This window comes from Myotis nattereri (genome assembly GCF_964212035.1).
Source record: "Myotis nattereri genome assembly, chromosome: 11".
Classification (NCBI taxonomy): domain Eukaryota; kingdom Metazoa; phylum Chordata; class Mammalia; order Chiroptera; family Vespertilionidae; genus Myotis; species Myotis nattereri.
In genome coordinates this window covers 64,591,778-64,610,788 of record NC_138086.1, presented here as the reverse complement: position 1 = coordinate 64,610,788, position 19,011 = coordinate 64,591,778, and the positions used below count along the sequence as shown (strand labels likewise).

Genomic DNA, 19,011 nt, shown 5'->3' with positions numbered 1-19,011 from the left:
CAGACACACACACACACATACTCCCACCACCCCCCTCACACACACACACACACACTCCCACCCCCCCCCACACACACACACATACTCCCACCCCCCCCCACACACACACACATACTCCCACGCCCCCCCCCTCTCTCTCACACACACACACACACACACACACACACACACACACATCACAATGTAGCTTGACACTTGCCAAGAACCTAATGCAAGTTAATTTGCTGATGTCACCATGATACTGCTAGGAAACACACATACACACACACAAGTTCTTGTAATCATTACACAAATTGTTTTCATCTCATCTCTGTTTTGTTTCCTTTCTCTAGCTTTCCTGTAAAGCTTTCAGCAGCCATTTAAAATGCACCAGAGAGCTCGGCCAATGTGGCTCAGTGGTTGAGCGTCCACACATAAACCAGGAAATCATGGTTCAGTTCCCAATCTGGGCACATGCCTGGGTTGCGGGCTCAATCCCCATGAGGGGGCATGCGAGAGGCAGCCGGTCGGTGATTCTCTCTCATCACCGATGTTGCTATCTCTCTCTCCCTCTCCCTTGCTCTCTCTGAAATCAATTTAAAAATATATTTAAAATACTTTTTAAAAAATGTACCAGAGGACCTGTGCTGTGCTTCTGACAGGTAGACTCAGGTGTATGCATGAGGAACTTTCTTAAAATGATCTACCTGTATTTAACTCTCTTTAGGTTTTTCTTGCCCTCCCACAGGCATCCCTCTGAAGTAAAGCAAAATCATTTTCTAAAAAGAATGTATTAAAAATAACAACATGACATAACTCTCTGAAAACCCATTTGCTATGTTAAACTGACAGCTCTTTTGATGGTGACATTGAAATATGTTTTCCTCCACCATCCCTGCAGGGTGAGATATGACTGAAGTAACAATTGCAATCTTGCCACGGTGGGTCCTATTGAACTGGCTTCCTCCTGAAGATGAATGAAGGGGCGTGATGGGGGTCGCCCGGGACGTGCAGTGCCAAACCCGAGCACTCCTGCTTGTTCTCCGGGTCTCCTACGCTGGTGCTGGAACGCGGAGCTCTTCGCCCTCCCCCCTCCAGGCAGCCCTCCCCCTCTCCTGGCCTCCCCCACTCATCAAGCCATTCACCTCCATTCAAAACTGCCCGTCTATGCCCCTGGCTACCAGAATTCTGCAGGCATCCTCGTGGAGAATGGGGACAGAGGAGCTGGAAAGAAGTGTGAAGGCATGGCCGGGCGGCAGAGGATGTGAAAGGTGGACGGTCAGCTCAGAGGCTGTGTCAGACCCCCCCTCCCCAGTCCCCACACTCACATCAGAAGCCTCCACCCCCCCAGCTCCGCCACTAAAGGCCAAGGACTCGAGTCCCACCTCTGCCTAAACCTTCTGGAGACGAAGACGAGGTGCCCTTCCCTTGCTACACGTCAGCGTCGCTGTCTGAAAGCGATGCCTGAGACGCAGGTGCCTGATGGGCGCTAGGATCCCCCTTGGCCCGCTGCGAGCAGAGGACAGCAGGGGCTGCCCGGGCATCTCTGGAACATCCCAGGGCGGTGACGCCTCTCGGGTACCCATCTCTGCTCTCTGCCTTCTCATCTCTCACCCAGACCACTGCAACAGCGTCCTGACTGGCTTCAGGACCCCCCAGCGGGGACCCCACGTCTTCATATGGGTGTCAAAGGCATCTTTCTAAAAAGGAAAGTCGGGCCATACTGCTGTCGGGCTGACCTTCTTCAAAGGTCCCCCATCATCATCATCATCATCATCATCAATAATCATCTTCATAAAAATGACAGCGATGTAACAGCAAATAATGCTACCTGATCCTTTGGCTGTCCCAGGCACTGCGCTGAGTGTCTGCAAGTATCAAAAGCCCTCTGCTTCTCAGAGGAGCCCTATGAAGTGTTACTGCACTGAGCCTCAGAGCGGGCCAGTAATTTTCCCAGGGTTGCACAGCAAGTAGGTGGCAGCAGAGGAATTTGAACCCAGGCAATGACTCCAAAGACCCACACATACTGCTTCCTTATAACATAACTAGGGGCCCGGTGCACGAAATTCGTGCACTGGGTGTGTGTGGGGGGGGGGGGGGGAGAGTGTCCCTCAGCCCAGCCTGCCCCCTCTCACATACTGGGAGCCCTCAGGCGTTGACCCCATCACCCTCCGATTGCCTGATTGGCCCCTTGCCCAGGCCTGACGCCTCCGCCAGAGGTGTCAGGCTTGGACAGGGGACCCCCATCTCCCCCCGATCACTGGCCCTGGCCCCCGCCCAGGCCTGAGGCCTCTGGCCCAGGAATCATGCCTGGGCAGGGAACCCCCATCTCCCTCTGATCGCTTGCTCCACCCCCCGCCCAAGCCTGACGCCTCTGACCCAGGCTTCAGGCCTGGGCAAGGGGACCATCATATCCCCCCAATCCCCGGCTCCGCCCCCCACCCAGGCCTGATGCCTCGGCCAGAGGAGTTGACCCTCATCACCCTCCGATCACCAATCACCGGATCGGCCCCTTGACCAGGCCTGAGGCCTCTGGCAGAGGTGTCAGGCCTGGGCGGGGGACCCCCAGCTCCCCGCAGTTGCAGACTCTGCCCCTGCCCAGGCCTAACGCCTCTGGCCTAGGCATCCGGCCCAGGCAGCGGGGACCTGCAGTGGCAGCGGGGGGCGCCACGATCGTGGGCTTCGCTTTAGGCCCAGGCAAGGGACCCCTAGCTCCTGGGACTGCCAGCTTCGACCATGCCCAGCTCCCATCGCTGGCTCCACCCCTACTTCCTGCTATCACTGGCCAGGGCGGCAAAGGCGCCTGATTCTCCGATCATGGCTGGGGGGCAGGGCAAAGGCGGCCCCAGGGCCGCCTTTGCCCTGCCCCCCAGCTCTTAGCTCCCCCCTGGGTTTCCGATCACTGTCAGTGGCAGGGGGCTTCTTCCTGCTTTCCCTTTCGCCTCCCTGCATTGTGCCTACATATGCAAATTAGCCGCCATCTTGTTGGCAGTTAACTGCCAATCTTAGTTGGCAGTTAATTTGCATATAGCCCTGATTAGCCAATGAAAACAGTATCGCTGTACGCCAATTACCATTTTTCTCTTTTATTAGTGTAGATATCCAGGCCCATTAGGGTGCCCTGTGGGCCTTCTATGACCTGGCCACCCACCGCCCAAGCTCATCCCGCTCTGCACCCTCATGCCACTTGCATTCCCTCCATGCCAAACTCCTGAGCCGAGCCTCTATACCTGTTTATAAGCTAAAACGCCCTTTGGCAAACCTACCCTAATCCTCTACATCCCTACTGGACTGTCACCTCCTTCTCAACTCCAAAGCATGCATTCATTCATTTCGTCAATCACTCACCCTGCAAACATGTGGCACTTATCTGGCAGGCCTGTCTCCCTGCCCAGGGAGACCCAGCCTTGTAAAATGAACAGACATAAATTGCAATATGAGGTGGTGTGGTAGGCTGAACAATGGCCCCCAATGAAATCCACACCCTAGAGCCTGTGGATGGTGCCTTATATGGTCTAAAGCAGCGGTCAGCAACCAGTGGTCCGTGAGGTCCGAAAGTTGGTGACTGCTTATCTAAAGGGCTTCGCAAATGGGATTAAGGATTTTGAGATGGAGGAGGGTACCCTGGATTACCTGGGTGAGGCCTTGTTAAAAGGAAACAGAAAATCTGACAGAGAAGAGAGCTTATGCGACAACGAAAGCAGAGGTTGGAATGTACTAGGAAGTTGGAAGAAGGGGCCACAAGCCAAGGAATGTGGTGGCCACTAGAAGCTGGAAAAGGCAGGAAACAGAGTCTTCCTAGAACCTCCAGAAAGAACTAGCCCTGCCAACACTTTGACTGTAGCCCGGGGGAACTGGTCTCAGACTTCAGTCTCCAGAACAGTGAGCTAATAAAAGCAATGCACGTGGTAAGAGAAGTAACCGAAGAGGAACAAAGGACTGGGATTCTCCCGGCCGCCTGTGTCCCCTGTGCCCAGCATCGAGGCAGTGCTCCTAGATGGATGCTGAGGATCAAGTGACCCTCACAGAGGCCAGGTGACTCACATAAGGTCACACAACTTACATGTTCAGAGCCACGGCTCAAACCCAGGCTGCTGGCTCTTTCTTCTATTTGATGCTTCCTGTGGACCATGGGACAAAGTCCAAACCTCCCAAGTGGCCCCCCGGGCTCCTGAGGGCAAAGCCATGAGGCACGAGGGTGGCCACGAGTCGTGGTGAGAGGGTGGGGTGGCGTTCCCCCTAGTAGGGTACAGCGGGGCCGCTCCCGGTCATGGGACTTCCACCGGGCGCCATCCATCAGCGGCGAGAGCCCCGCTCAGATGCTTTGTGCCGTTTCCCGGATCTCATCACCGAGGGGACTTCAAGCAAGCCCACACCCGGGAATGCGCCTTTGTTCCTTTCATGTGTCCCTTTGTGGCATAAGCATTACAAAGTTTAAAAGGTCAGTTTAAAAGCATGTTCTTGCCTTTGAATGAAAACCATTATGAAAAAACAATGACAAAAAGATAAATCAAGGATTCAAAACACTTCTTCAAAAGATGATTGTGCCAATAACCCAGAGACTTGTGTCAAAGCGTGCTCCTAATAAATCCATGGGAAGCAGGCTGCAGACAGCCAGCTCGCCTGCTGTGGCCGAGCCGCCACTCCCATCCAAGAGCCTCCCTGTGCCCTAAGGGAGAGGCAAGGCCAGGGCACTGCGGGGTTCAGAGCTACCTGGGGCCAGGACCCAATCCCTGGGTAACTGAATCTCGGCTTGGTGGAAAGAGCCACTCGGAAGCTGGAGTTCTTATCCCTGCCGCCCCCCCCCCCACTCCCTGTGACCCTGGGCAAGTCACTTACCCTCTGTGGCATCTGCTGCCTCGTCTGTGCCTTGGGGAAGGCTGAGCGTGCCCACTCCCTGTGGGGCATGACCAGGCTCAGGGCTCTGAGAGGTCGTGCCGGGCCATGCTACTCTTGCAGATGCTCTGCGGCTTATGTATCCCTATGGTCAGAATATCACACCAGCTCTTCACATAAAACCAGATGAGGAGATGACCTTTCCTGTATGTTGGTACTGGATGCTCGGCTAATGTAGTTATGGATTCCAAAAGAAAGGTATCCCATGAGAGTGAAGATGTTGATCGCTCACTGTATGTTATATTTGATGGAAACAAAACCCAGTGTGAATGGAGTCCAAGTTGACTCATGGAGCACAGGAATCCAGAATACAAGAAATCGACATAAGACTTCCCAAGCCAATGATATCCTGGCACAAGAACCGAAGCCATGTAGAATTAGCTGGGGCACTTCCACAAGGAGGGCCATGCAAGATTCCCACGTGTGGAGAGGAGAGAGACATCTGTAAAGTCCCCACTGAAAATATGCTCAAAACAAAAACCTATTAAATGTATCAGAAAAGGATGCACCTCAAGTGAAAGCCGGCTAAAACAGCAAGCAGGGCTCCCAAGAAGCCGAGATAACAGAACAACAATCTAAAAGACTTGTAATTTGAGATATTAGAAAAAGCTTTTTTAAAAATGAAATGAAAATCGTAAGAAAAGAAAAAGACTATGAGAAAAAAACTGGCAGCTGTAAAAAGTAAATTGTCTTATAAAAATTAAAAAATGTATGAGCATTATAATGATGATGGACAATAACATATTTAATACATTTTTTAAAATATATGAGCCTGCTTCTAGAAGAGGAAGGGAGGGAGCGATAGGTAATGGAAAGGTCTTCTCTATAGAATACCATCAACTAATAAGTCAAAAAGAATGATAAAAATTAGGAAATCACCGTTTTATAAACTCCTAGTATGGGCAAAGGGCACTGACGGATGCTAAAACCACTGGTGAAAGGTTTTGGGGGTTAATAATAGCCTGAAAGTTACAGATTCCTTATTCATTGCAGAAGGGAGGTTACCTTTATAACGATGGAGAAAGCACCTTCGTGGAGTGACCCAACTTCGCACCACCAAAAATAAAGCCACCTGGCCTCAGGGGCCCCTGGTGTGATGTAATGGGAAATGCGCAGCATCATATGTGTGCTGTCCTTGCCAAAGGTGTTTAAAATAAACCTAATAACAAAATAGACATATCTAGAGTGTGGTCAACAAGACTACACTCACCATGAGAAACTAAAGAACGGGGGGAAATTGTTTGAGATTAAAAAGAGGTTGGAGAGACATGACGATGCTAAACTCAAGCCTAGAAGGTATTCTGGAGCCACTTGGAAGAAATCTGATCATGGGCTTCATGCTAGCTGTTACTGAATGAATGTGACATTCCTTGGGTGTGATCATGCAACTGTAGTTACGTAGGAGAATGTTCTTATCCTTAGCTGAAATATTTGGGGGTAAATGTCATGATATCTGGATTTTACTTTCAAATAGGTGTGTGTGCTACAAATACATACTCCGTATAATTTAGATGGGAGAAGAAAAAAGAGAGGAAAAAATAAATGAGACAAAATCTTAGAATTGTTGGTTATATAAGTGTTATATAAGTGTTCGTTGTACTAGTATTCCAACTTTTCTACAGGTTAGAACGTTTTAAAAGTTGGGAATAAACGCTTTGTAAGCTTAAACAGGAGACCGGATGCAGTGAAGAGATAACAGATGGCTAGGAGCTATCAGATGACATCACTCAGAATGCAACTCAGTCAAAGAGAGGAAAAGTATCTGAAGGAGCAAACAGAAAAAAAGGGAGGGGAAATTTCAAGTCCACTAACCCTCTAGAAGGAGTCCCAGAGGAAAGGCTAAAGAGATGCATGAAAGGAACTTACTGAAAAGACAACTGCCAACAACTTACCGGCCGGGAACCCAGAGAAACAAAGCAGCGTCAAATGGTGCGTGTGACGATGAGTGCACACCCAGAGTGTCCTACTGAAACTACTGGAACACCAAAGACAATGAGAAAAACCTTAGAGAAAAGATACGCAGCAATTACGTAAACAAGCAACATGTTTAATGTTCAAAAGACTAAAGGTAAGGACAAATGAAGACATTTTCCGGCAGAGACTAAAACGGTTGACCGTCACAGACCTTCACTGAATGAACTACTGCAGGATTTACTTGCGGAAGAAGGAAATGAAACCCACAACGTCGTGAATGTACTCAATGCCACTGAATTGTTCTCTTTAAAATGATTAACTTAAAAAAAAAAGAAAAGGAAGGAAAAAGAAAAAGTGTGGCAAAATTAAAGTATAAAATATAGCAGGACAAATAATTTCAGGTATATCAGTAATTATAATAAAGCAAATAAATTAGCCTCATCAGCAAAAAGAGACACTGAGGTTGACTCTTTAAATTAGCAACATGCTGTTCACAAAATACACAACCCAAAAGGTGAAGAGGAAAGCATGGGAAAAACCAATCACTTGCATGCCAACAATTTAAAAGCCAACGTAGCTAAATACTATCAGATAAAAATAGACTTTGGGATAAAAAGCATTATTCCTGATAACCCTATCTGTTACAGAATAACAATTCGACAGGAAATATTAGCCATCATGAACCTCCATAAAATGAGGTTAATAATAGTCCTACCTCCAAAGAGGATGATATTAAACAAGTTAACATGTCAAATACTAAGAATAGTACCCGGCACACAATAATTACGACAGGAATAGCAATGATGACGATGGCGATGGTTAATGAGGCTTATAACCTTGATTCCAAAAACCTAACACTTATAAACACAAGTGAAAAAATATGAAATAAAATAACAGACAATTGCATCAGCCATGAGTTCAAAGAAAATTATGACCAAGTGGGGATGTAAGAATATTTTAACATTAGAAAATTGAATAATGTAATTCACACCAACAGGTTGGGGGGGGGGATGTCAAATAATCTCAATAGATAAGAAAAAGCATTTTAAAAAATAAATACTCGTTACATATTTTAAAAATAAGAACTTAGCAGGCTCATGGGAGAAGAGGGTTTTGCTCTGCTTGGCAGGTGTACCTGGACCCTACAGAACATCCTAACACTGAAGCCTGGAGCCTCCCAGTGGAGGCAGTGGCCAGATGAGGAATCCATATTCCACAAGATTCACAATTATCTAGAGCAGCGGTCGCCAACGGGTGGTCTGCGGTAGAGATACACTAGAGGCAACACTACGAGCGACACTGACAAGCACCGCGCCAAGTCCAGCTTCCTGACGCAGGTCCAGCTCCTGCTACTATCCAGCTTCAAACAGAACATCCTTTTGGAGTGAGCCAGAGGGTGGGATGGCAATGAAGCAGAGTGTGCAGGTGGGGACTGGACAGACCTGCCACAGGGCCAGAGAAGATGGGCATCGCCTAGGGGTACACTAATTGCCTGGCGTCTCCACCTCCATGTGACCAGAATCGTCCTTGGGAGGCTACAAGGGCCATGACATCCAGGATTCTGGGCTTCAGCTCTGCAGACCCAGCCGGTCCCCAGCCACGGCCCCTCTGGGCGAGGGTGCCACAGCGCGCACTGAGGGATGGCTGTGTTTGCTGGTTTCTGCTTCCCAGCAGTGACTTTGCACGGCCCTTAAAGGCTCTCAGCAAAGGCTGAGCTTCGGGAGGAATAAGACGGAGAGAGGCGGGCAGATCCCCGAGGGCAAGCTGATCTAAAAAGAACTTTGATTTAATCCAAGTTCTCTATAGAAGGGCAGATCTTTTCCTTTTCCCTCTCTTGCTCTCCATTTCTCTTCGGCTTCCTCTAGAAGCTCAGCCAAGCTCCCCCAGAAAGGACGAGGTGCGGAACGGGAATCGTGGTGAGCTGGAGCTGGAAGGAGGTGTGGGGGTCACCTGGCAGAGCTTTCACAGATGAGGAACCTGAGCTCTGCAGAGAGGAAGGGGCGGCTCCCATGTCCTTGGTCCCAGGAGTCAGCCCGAGGGGGTCCGTGTCCGGCATCGGGAAGGGCCCCACCCCCCTGAGCCTCGGAATCTGCAGGAGGTTTTAAAATTAAGCCCTAACGAGCGTGAGGTCTCCTTAGGGTTGGGTTATCGAGAAGTCATCGTGTGCACAGGCCACCACAATGTGCAGCGACTCTAACAGTTGCCAGCTCTGTTGACCTTCAACATTTAAAAAAAAAAAAAGAATCTTTTTTATTCCCCCCTCTCTTTTCTTTGCTCTTTAGGATGTGGAAAACCTGACTAGAATTGCCTGGTCTGACATTTCCTGTGAGAAAGCACTGTTTGGAATACTGTGAAAGCAATCTGCCTTAACAATTCAACCCAAATACATTATCTTCCTGAAACTAGTGAAAAACCTTCATTGGGAATTGGGCTGCCAACCCAAGTCTCTCTCATCCGGGTCCATGATGACGAAGGTTGGACAAAAATAGGGATCATCCTGTGAGGACAGATGGGGGGTGGGGGGAGGGGGACTGATGGCCCCGCATCCTCCTGGAAAAGCCATCGGCCAGGCCCATCCAGCAGGAGGGAAGACACGCTGTACTCCTGCCTCCTGGACCATTGTTCTTCGGGCGATGATTTCGCAGCTTAACTATCTTTCCGTATGGCCCCTCCCCACGGCCTTTGGAACACACCCTTGACCAAAAGCCTGCAGAGCCCGAGCAAGATCCGAAACCGAGTCCACAGGCCTCCTCCTCCTCCCTCAAGTCAGGCCCGACTCGGGCACATTCCAGGAACAGAGAAGAAATCTACCCCAGTCGCCAAGGCATCTGACAGGAGGGTTCCTTCAAGGGCACACAACTGGCAAATAAAACTGAGCGAGGTGTGGCCTTCCCGCATATTATTCTCCCATTCTCCCAATTGGCACCAGGCCCTGGCACACAGCTGGTGTTTAATGGATGCTCCCTCTGGACGCCGAGGACCAAGTTCCCCGGGTACGGCCATCCATCCGAAAGGGCTGGAGAGGCTAACCCAGGCCTCCTCGTTTAATCCTTTGGCCCTAGCAGGAGCGGGGCTGGGACTGGGAGCTTTTGCCACGGGCCCCGGGGTGGTGGTAAAGCCACAGAGAGAATTTTAGGCTCCAGAGTCCCCTGGGTTGGTTTTCATCTATCCCCGCTGGATGTCAGCAGCACTGACTGCATTTTCTTAAGACGCAAAACGCACGGTGAGAGGTTGGCGACACTTCCCTAAGGGACTGAGCTAGCGGGGCTTCGTGGCTCTCGGTTCCTATGTACCGCCCGCCCTTCGCTGTGGCTGCAGGTGCCTGGGTGTAGCTAAGACCATTCCTGGAGGAGACCGAGAGGCAGGCGTTTTTAACACTTGTTTTTGACGTGGTGCCTGGCCCAGGCCTCAGGGGCCGCACCCTGAGTGAGCCCCGGCTGCACGCCCAGCAGGCGGGACCACCGAGGATGCCCCTGGTTGGGGCTCCTGGCAGTGGAGTGAGGACCAAGGGATGCCCTGCCTGGGACGAAGGCTCCCCTGCCCGCCCTCCCGAGGCTGGTGTGAGGCCCCAGGAAGGAAGAAGCACCTCGACACCCAGGGCGTCTGAAGTACCGCTCGGAGCTATAAAAGGGAAGGTTCTAACACGCCGCCTAGAAGACATGACCTAAGAGTTGCCGCCAGTTTCCATAGCGGCCTGGAAAGCTGTGTGGAGATGTTGACTTGGCTGCTAGGAGAAGCCACTTTCTGGCACCTTCACTGTCCTAATAAAGGCAGCATGTGCAGGGGGGAGCTGCCCAGCGGGAGAGGCCGACTTCCTCCGAGTCCCATTAAACACTGAGTCCACTTCAGCTGTGTGGTTCAGTATGCCAAGGGGTGGCCTAAAACCACTCCTGGGATGAAATGTGTTCCGTTTGACTCATAAAACGTTCCCCTGACCAGCATTAATAGAAGAGCCGTGAGCAGTGACTTTGAAATGATACTGTCTGGGCCCCAGGTCAACTTCCTATCAATTTGAAAATAGAGACATTTGGGTTCATTTGCCTTTAGAAAAGGAGGGGAGGCTTATGCTTACATGACACTTGTTTTTATTTATTTTTTAAAATATATTTGTATGGATTTCAGAAAGGGAGGGAGAGGGAGAGATAGAAATATCAATGATGAGAGAGAATCATTGATCAGCTGCCTCCTGCACATCCCCCTCCCCGCCTTCTGCCCCCCCCCCCCCACACACACACACACCGGGGATTGAGCCCGCAACCCAGGCATGTGCCCTGACCAGGAATCGAACTGTGATCTCCTAGCTCAGTGGTCGGCAAACCGTGGCTCGCGAGACACATGTGGCTCTTTGGCCCCTTGAGTGTGGCTTTTCCACAAAATACCACGTGTGGGCGCACATGTACAGTGCAATTGAAACTTTGTGGCTCACGCACAGAAGTCGGTATTTTGTGGAAGAGCCACACTCAAGGGGCCAAAGAGCCGCATGTGGCTCGCAAGCCGCAGTTTGCCGACCACTGTCCTAGCTCATAGGTAGATGCTCAACCACTGAGCCACACTGGCTGGGCAACACTTATTTTTCGAGTTCACGTCTTCCCCAAGTGGCCCTGGGGAAAAGCCGCCTTCCCTGGGCTCCCATTTTCCTCTCTGTGACTCTGTGACATTCTAAGGGTTTAATGTTGCGTAGCTTTGTCCCTATAGACAACTGTTTATCTGGGGTTGTTTCTACTTTACCACACGCTGCAGAGCACAACTCTGGTGGGAGGAGGCACAGAGACCTTCCAGCCCTGTTTTCACAAGTGAGGACATCGAGGATCAGGGAATTGGAGCACAAGCCAGTGTGTGACACGTGGCCGACGATGACTGAGGAAAACCAGCCACAATACGGGGCATCTTTCACGGGCTCCGTTTGGTCACTGCAAAGGCTGGACTTTTAGTTCAAGATTATGGCTATATTTAAATTTTATAAAATTGTTTTTATAGCCTTACTTAGCCAGAAAAATAAGAAGCCCTAGCAGTGTGTTGGCACAGTCTTCTGTTTTTGTAAAACTGGCAAAAATTAGATATTTTTATACTCTTTGTTTTAAAAAAGCCACCCAAACTGTGATAGCTTCAGGCCCACAAGGTCGGAGTCTGAACCTGAGGTTGGTCCCCCAGATTTCTGGTTTGTGTTGTTGTTGTTTTGCTGACCCATGAATTCCCAGGGACCCACTACACTAGACAGCTAACCCCAAGCCTCCTCCGGCCTGCAGTCCTGTCACTGCCTGCCCCTTGCTGGTACCGAGAAAGGCCCGGCTGAGACCGGCCCTAGAGCGTCTCTTCCCTCCACGCACACCGCCAAGAAGAAGGAACCTCCAGGAAATGCCGACCGACTCCGAAAGCACAGAGGGCTGATTGTTTCCTGGGCATTTCTTAGAAAAAGGAGAAACCTGCTGCTGGAAACCCAAGTTAGCTCTGCAGACTGAGCATTACGCCACTCACACACGCCCAGGGAGCTGTGGGGCTTCCAGGGGAGCCAGCCCGGCCAGGGCCAGCACACCCGGGGCTAAAATTAGACATGTCCTAAGCCAGCGGGCAGCCACCGGGCCTCTCCTGCAGCCGTTTTCACTCGCAAAGGGGTGTGAGGCCCCTTGGTACCAACCAGGGCGCGGTTTCCTCCCTCCACACCCCTCTGGGGTCACCATCCAGCCCCTAATGAGGGCGCCCAGCTGTTCAGCACAGGTGGCTGGTGGGTGGGCCCGGCAGGTGGGGTGTCCAGGAGGGAGCTGGGATGTGGCTGAGAACAGCCCCTCAAGGATGGGATATCTGAGCTGGAACTTGCCGTGATCCCCGAGGCGAGAAGCACAGGGCCCGCCTCTCTGGGACTCGGAAGTGGGGACTCCGTGCAGCGCAGGGCAAGTGTTCACTCCTGAGGAGGTAACAGCATTTGTTTGAGTTTCACAGAAGGAAAAACAGAGATCAGAGCAGCACAACCACTTTCCTCCTTAGCAGTGGAACTTCTCAGACGCGGAATGGGGCCCTTGGCAAGGTTCTGGCTTCCCTGGTTTCTAGAAATCCGGGTCCAAATCACCCAGGCAGAGCCTGGAGGCACCCGCCCTCAGAACCCCCTGGCGTCCTCGCTTCCAGGCCGGGCCCTCCTGCCACCTGGCCCCGCGGGGCAGACGTGACGGGGCCTGCAGACGGCAGCCCCTGCGGGATGGCGTGGGCGGGAAATGGCCCCAGCAACGCGCCAACAGGAAGAGCTTTGACCAAAGGTATCTGGAGCTTTTTCCAGAACAAATATAAAAACCATGTGAAGCCGCTGGACCCACATTGGGCAGCCGCCTGTTGGCCTGGAAACAAATGTCATGTTGCGCCTCACGGTGTGAGTGTAATCACAGGATTGGGGGTTTCGAGAAAACATCCCAAGAGTGAGGAGGGAGGACATGGCCAGCGAGCGCTGCCAGGCGTGGGTGTGCGGCTCCAGCCCCGTGGGTGGCGAGGGCAGGCATCGGCTCCACAATGCCCATCAGGACAACACTGAACGGGCTGCTTTCTGCACATCTGGAAAATATGTACAAGCTATTGTTTCAGCAACAGCCGGGCCATGGTCCTGGGCAGGAAAGGGCGGCCACGCCCCACTCACGCCCTGTGGGGCTCGTCCCAGGGCGTTTCCTGGGCCAGCCTTCTGTTTTGTATCATCACCCGCATTCCAACTTTTATAGAAACACTATGTCCTCCTTACACTTCTTTACGATGCTTACTGAGCGACGAGAGAGAGATCCTGTTGACTATTCGTTTTCCCTCTTTGTTGCATGTGGTTTCTATTTTCCCTTTTTATTTTGAAAAATGTTAAACCTACGGGAAACGTAAAAGACCGACACGATGAATACCAGCATAGCCTTCACTAGAGTGACAAACTGCTAACATTTGGCCACGTTTGCTTTCCCCTCCCTCCAGACACACCTACACACACAAACGCACACACTTGTGTTTCCTGAACCATCTGAGCTTGTTCCGCCTAAGAACAAGGATAATCTCCTACCAGATCCATGTGGGGCTTATCTGCATGGCAGCCCTTTGAAAGCCAGGACCCTTGTTTACGCTGTCCCAGACCCTGTATCGGTTCGGGTGTGCCCTTTTGGAGTTATTTTCTTTAAAACGAAGAAAAACATCGGTCGTAATGCCTTTATTAAATATTAAGTGGGCCAGGATTGCTTTTGGCTTTTCTCTAAAATGGAGACTCTGACCTCTCTGCCTAGGAGTGCCCTGATTTTAAGGAGGCCTGATTGTCCACACATGTCGGCTAGAAAGTGACTGGAGATTGGTTAGGAGGCTGAGAGGGGGCGGGAGGGGAGGCTCTGGGTTGCCGAAGGCTGTGTGGATGCATTTCCTTGGCAGTTCCTGGCGCCGGCTCCCAGACGCTTATCGAAATGCTCGGCATGTAGCCTCTGGAACACGAACACTCGTGTGTCACTGCCCCGGGAGGAGTGAGCGTGGAAGCGGGGAGGTGGTCTAACCACGCCTCTCAGAAGAGCCCCATCCCCAGATGCGGACAGAGTACTTGGTCTCAGCGCCTGTGGGTGACTTTGTAGTTTGCTTGAGCCTCTATTTTTCTCATTCAGAAGAAACCTCACGTGAAGGAGCCAGGGCTGAACCAGGTGACCCTGGGATCACAGGAAGCAGCACCATCAATAACAGGAATGCCATCCTGCTCCACGGACTCCCCATTTCTCTTCCCTCCTCCAGACCCCACCGAAGCCCTGGGCCCCTGCAGGAGCCGGGAGGAGGACCACAGCCACGAGGCCCAGGCCGGGCGGCTCGCTGGGCAGCCCGCTGTCCAGGCCGGGCCTCGGGGGTTTCTGGGAAAGAGAAAGGCAGGAGTGGGCATCTATGTCAACCACCAGGGCTTTCCAATGGACAGCGCACCTTGGCCTCACGCTAAGGGGAGGAGAGACCTCCTGGAAGACAAATTCAACCCGCAGAGCTGCGGCCTACTATGTGCCTGGCCCACCAAGTCACACTCGGAGCGTCACTCCCCTTGGCCATGGCCCACACGGTGGATGCGAACATTTCTCTTTGACCATCATAATCTTCCACAATCTGGCTCTAACCTCACTTCCCATCCCTTTCCCACAAAAGTTTCATTTATTCAAGAACACATCTATCCATTTAAGAAAGGAGGTGTTTTGGCTGACTAAATACTAAGAGACAAAGCTCCAGTTTATTAAAGTAACTATTGTCGGTCAAATATCTTCTATACATTATTTCATTTCTTCTTCATAACAATCCCATAAAGGCGGGTGTGTCATTCCATTTTTTAGATGAAAGTAACTCGGCCACAAAGAGATTTTTTAAAATATAAAAGACTGTGCCCGCGGTCAGCCTGTTAGTCAGGAAAAGAATGGCCAATTTTAAATCTCAGACTCGTGCAACCTCGCCAAGCCGAGAGCCACGTGTCAAAGTCCCAGCTATGGTAAAATGCAACGTTTCCCAAGCAGCCTGACGAAGCTTGGCTTAGCTGGGATACATGTCATGGAACACAGACACTCCAGGAGCAGCCCCGCTCTCATGGCGACGTAAAGGTGCCTGGGAACCTGCGCCACCCGGGCCCCTCCTACGGACACGGTCACTATTGTGGGGAAGACAGACCTGGTCCTCAGCGCTGCCCTCCAGGACCCACCCCACGCTTGCTTCCTGCTCCTGCTTCCTCGGCTTCCTGAATGGGCAGAGCTTCCTCCGGGCGCTGGCACCGGCCCTGGCTTACAAAGTGCTCGCATCTCTCCCATCCTGGAAAAATAGACCCTGACCCCTACCCTCTCCCCTCCTGAGCGCCCCCAGTTCCTAGCCTTCCCTTCACCTCGAACTTTCTTATAAAACCTCCACGTTCCCTGCCCATGTCTTTACCCCGCCAAGTCCTCCACCCACTGCAGCGACCACTGTCCTCAGGTGCCTACTGACAGTGCTCTCTCCAAGCCACCCCCTCACCAACTTCGAGACCTCCCCGCAGGGTGCCAAGGTGCCAACCTTCTGCTCTGTGGACCCCCACACTTTCCTCACCTCCTCATCCGCCTGCTCCCCCCACTCCTTTTCCTCATCACACCAATCCCACTGCAGGGGTCTGGCCTGGGCGCCGCCCCCCCCTCAAGGACTTAGCTCTCAGCAGGGCAGCACCTTCCCAAGGCCCCTCTCCCAGGCTCTCAGCCGCGCTCCCGGGACCCGCGCTGCTGCCCCTCCTCACTGTGGGAGCAGAAGCTCCCCGGGCGGGTGCGCACACGGATGCCTCGGCCTCCTGCTGCCTCTGCGAGCGGCAGGCCCAGGCTCCCGGCCTCTGGGCCACAGCCTCCGTGTACGCCAAGGCCTATGGATTCTCCTCCGCAGGTCCCTGCGCCTGACCCCCTGGTGCCCTCAGGTCACTGCCCACCTGCCTTCCAGGTCGGGTTCCTGCTGCCAGTCCCTGCTCAGTCCTGCAGTGCCCCCAGACCAGCCGTGGGCAAACTACGGCCCGCAGGCCGGATCCGGCCCGTTTGAAATGAATAAAACTAAAAAAAAAAAAAGACCATACCCTTTTATGTAATGATGTTTACTTTGAATTTATATTAGTTCACACAAACACTCCATCCATGCTTTTGTTCCGGCCCTCCGGTCCAGTTTAAGAACCCATTGTGGCCCTCGAGTCAAAAAGTTTGCCCACCCCTGCCCCAGACTAACCTTCCTGAAACACAACTCCAGCTGGTTAAAAAAACAACCCTTACAGAACCAGAAACGCCAAAGCCTTTCTCTTCCTCTCTGTCGCTCTCTGGCCCAGCTGTCGGGGAGCTGTCCAGTCCCCCCACATGCCCGGGGTTCCAGCCACACCAGCTTGCCCGCCTCTTTGCCTGTGTTCACACTGTCCCCTTGGCTTAAGAGCCTTCCGCTCCCTGAATTACCAGACGGGCCCTGTAAGTCCCTGCGGGGGTCAGCTCCCCCACAGTCCTCCTTCCCCAGACAGGCCTGAGGCCACTAGACCAGGTTGCTGGCATGAATTCAGACTGGCCGGCCATTTTGTGCCTCAGTTTCCCTACCTATAAGCTTAGAGCCAATAACCCACCTACTGTTGCTATGAGGCTGAAATGAGATACTACATCTAAAGCTCCTGCAACAGGACCTGCCAAATAGTGAGTAATCAATAAATATCAACAGCTGGCCTGGCCAGTGTGGCTCAGTGGGTGAGCGTTGACCTATGAACCAGGAGGTCACGGTTCAATTCCCAGTCAGGGCACATGCCCGGGCTGTGGGCTGGATCCCCAGTGTGGGGCGTGCAGGAGGCAGCTGATCAATGATTCTCTTCATCGATGTTTCTATCTCTCTCTCCCTCTCCCTTCCTCTCTGAAATCAATAAAAATACACTTAAAAAATAAATAAATATCAACAACTTAACTGTTCCCGAAGCAATCCAGGCTCCAGCCCATGGCACTCTGCCCTCGCCCCCTCATCACTCGGTTTTGCTTTTTTTTTAATCCTATAGAACAGTGTATGGCTGCCTCCGCCTCTTTGGAGCAGGAGCCTCATCTTCCACATCTCTCTCCCAGCACTATTCCAACAAAGAGGAGGCAATCCATAAAGGCTTTGTTGAACCGAATAAAACTGAATAACTTGTATTTAGAGTGAGATCAAAAACTGTTTACTCGACCAGGAAAAGGCCCCACTTCTGAGCGACCCATGGCCATGAACCTGGCCCCAACAGGATATGGAAGGAGTCCCATGGCTTTAGTAACGGCTCATGGAATGAGCAGAGAAAACAAAGTCGAATTTTCTGGAATGAGGCGCACACATGGAATCCAGCTACACAGGAAGCCACCCTGGCAGGCCAGCGTTGGGATTTGAAAACTCTGCCCAAAATACCCGACAGAGCTCAGCATCAAAGGCCACTTTCCCTTCCCAGGTGGAGGCATCAGCCCGACTGAGTCACGGGGCACTCCGCCGGTGTCCACGGGAAAACCAGCTGGGAGTCACGGGGGAAGGAGTCTGCGAATGCAGCAGGGCCCAAGGCGGCCCCAGAAAAGGAGCTGAGGAACAGCAAGAGCTGCTTTAGTCTCTAGGAACGCGGCCCCAGGGACACCAGCAATTTATTCCCAAACAACCTCCGGCTTGGAGGAAGGTTCTGTCCAGGCACAGCCAGGAGGCCCTTGGCTGCCCCCGGAAAGGGTTACTCCAACTCTGCCCTCCTTCCAGGCCCCGCCCAGCAACAGCCCTCTCCTCTGTGATCCTACGGCACCTCAGGGGGCACCATCCAACTGGCTCCAGGACAGATGCTAATTTTAGGTGATTTTTCCTCTTTGCTCAGTCACTAACCCACTCTTTCATGTACCCCTTGAGTGAAGGGAAGACTCATACTTCACTTCCCCTCCCCCAAGGCAAAGCCAATGATTCAGCTCCATCCAGTAAGTTTGGAACAGTTCTGGGCAAAATTGAGAAAGCAAGATCACAGACAACTCACCCCCACACTAGGCTGACAGGCCAGCAGGAGACTCAGGCAGCCTGCCATCTCTCTCCAGTGTGACATGGGCTCTGAGAGGTATGAGAAGGGGGCCATGCCCAGGTCCAAGAGCAGAGAAGAGATTGAGAAAGGCTTCCTAAAGAAGGAGGATTCAAGATGACTTAAACATGGGACATCTGGGCCATCACAGTTGTGATGGGTTGAGTTGGTTGGTGGGTTGTTGAGTCAGTGGGTTGGTTGATCAGATAGAAGGTTGGTTGGATGATTAGTTGGTTAAATGAATGTATGAATAAAAGTGAATGAGTGAATGAATGAATGCCAACAAGTGAACTTGAAAGTAAAGTTTGGATTGTTCCAGTTCTATTAAGATGATCAGTTTAACTTTCATGACACTGTCCCACACAGATCAACATAAATTTCCCTTTCAGTCTCCTCATTATGGACATTACATTCTGTCATTTGCTCAATATTTATTGACAGGTTCAGGGATATAGGCGGGGGGGGGGAGGCGGCGGGGGGGGGGGGGGAGAAGACCCACTCCAGTTCTCAACAGTTCATGGAAGCAAAGATGAGTTATCAAATCCTTGTGCTGTATTGAGGGTTATCCATGATACTGTAAGAAGCAGAAGAGAAGCTGTCAGACTCTGTGACCAGACCAGGATAGGGTGAAACTTACATGGTGCCTAGGGTGCAAAATTTAAGGAGACACTCACTCTCAGGTTGATGCAAGTGCCTACACCATGGCTGAACCACCTTGAGAGTGAGCGCCT

The 19,011-nt window shown here is 51.8% G+C and overlaps 1 protein-coding gene across 1 annotated transcript in view; it reads right to left on the bottom strand.

Annotated features, from left to right (window-relative positions):
* MINDY4 (MINDY lysine 48 deubiquitinase 4) overlaps positions 1-19,011 on the bottom strand; it is a 92,012-nt gene that overhangs the window by 52,183 nt on the left and 20,818 nt on the right. The window lies entirely within an intron of this gene.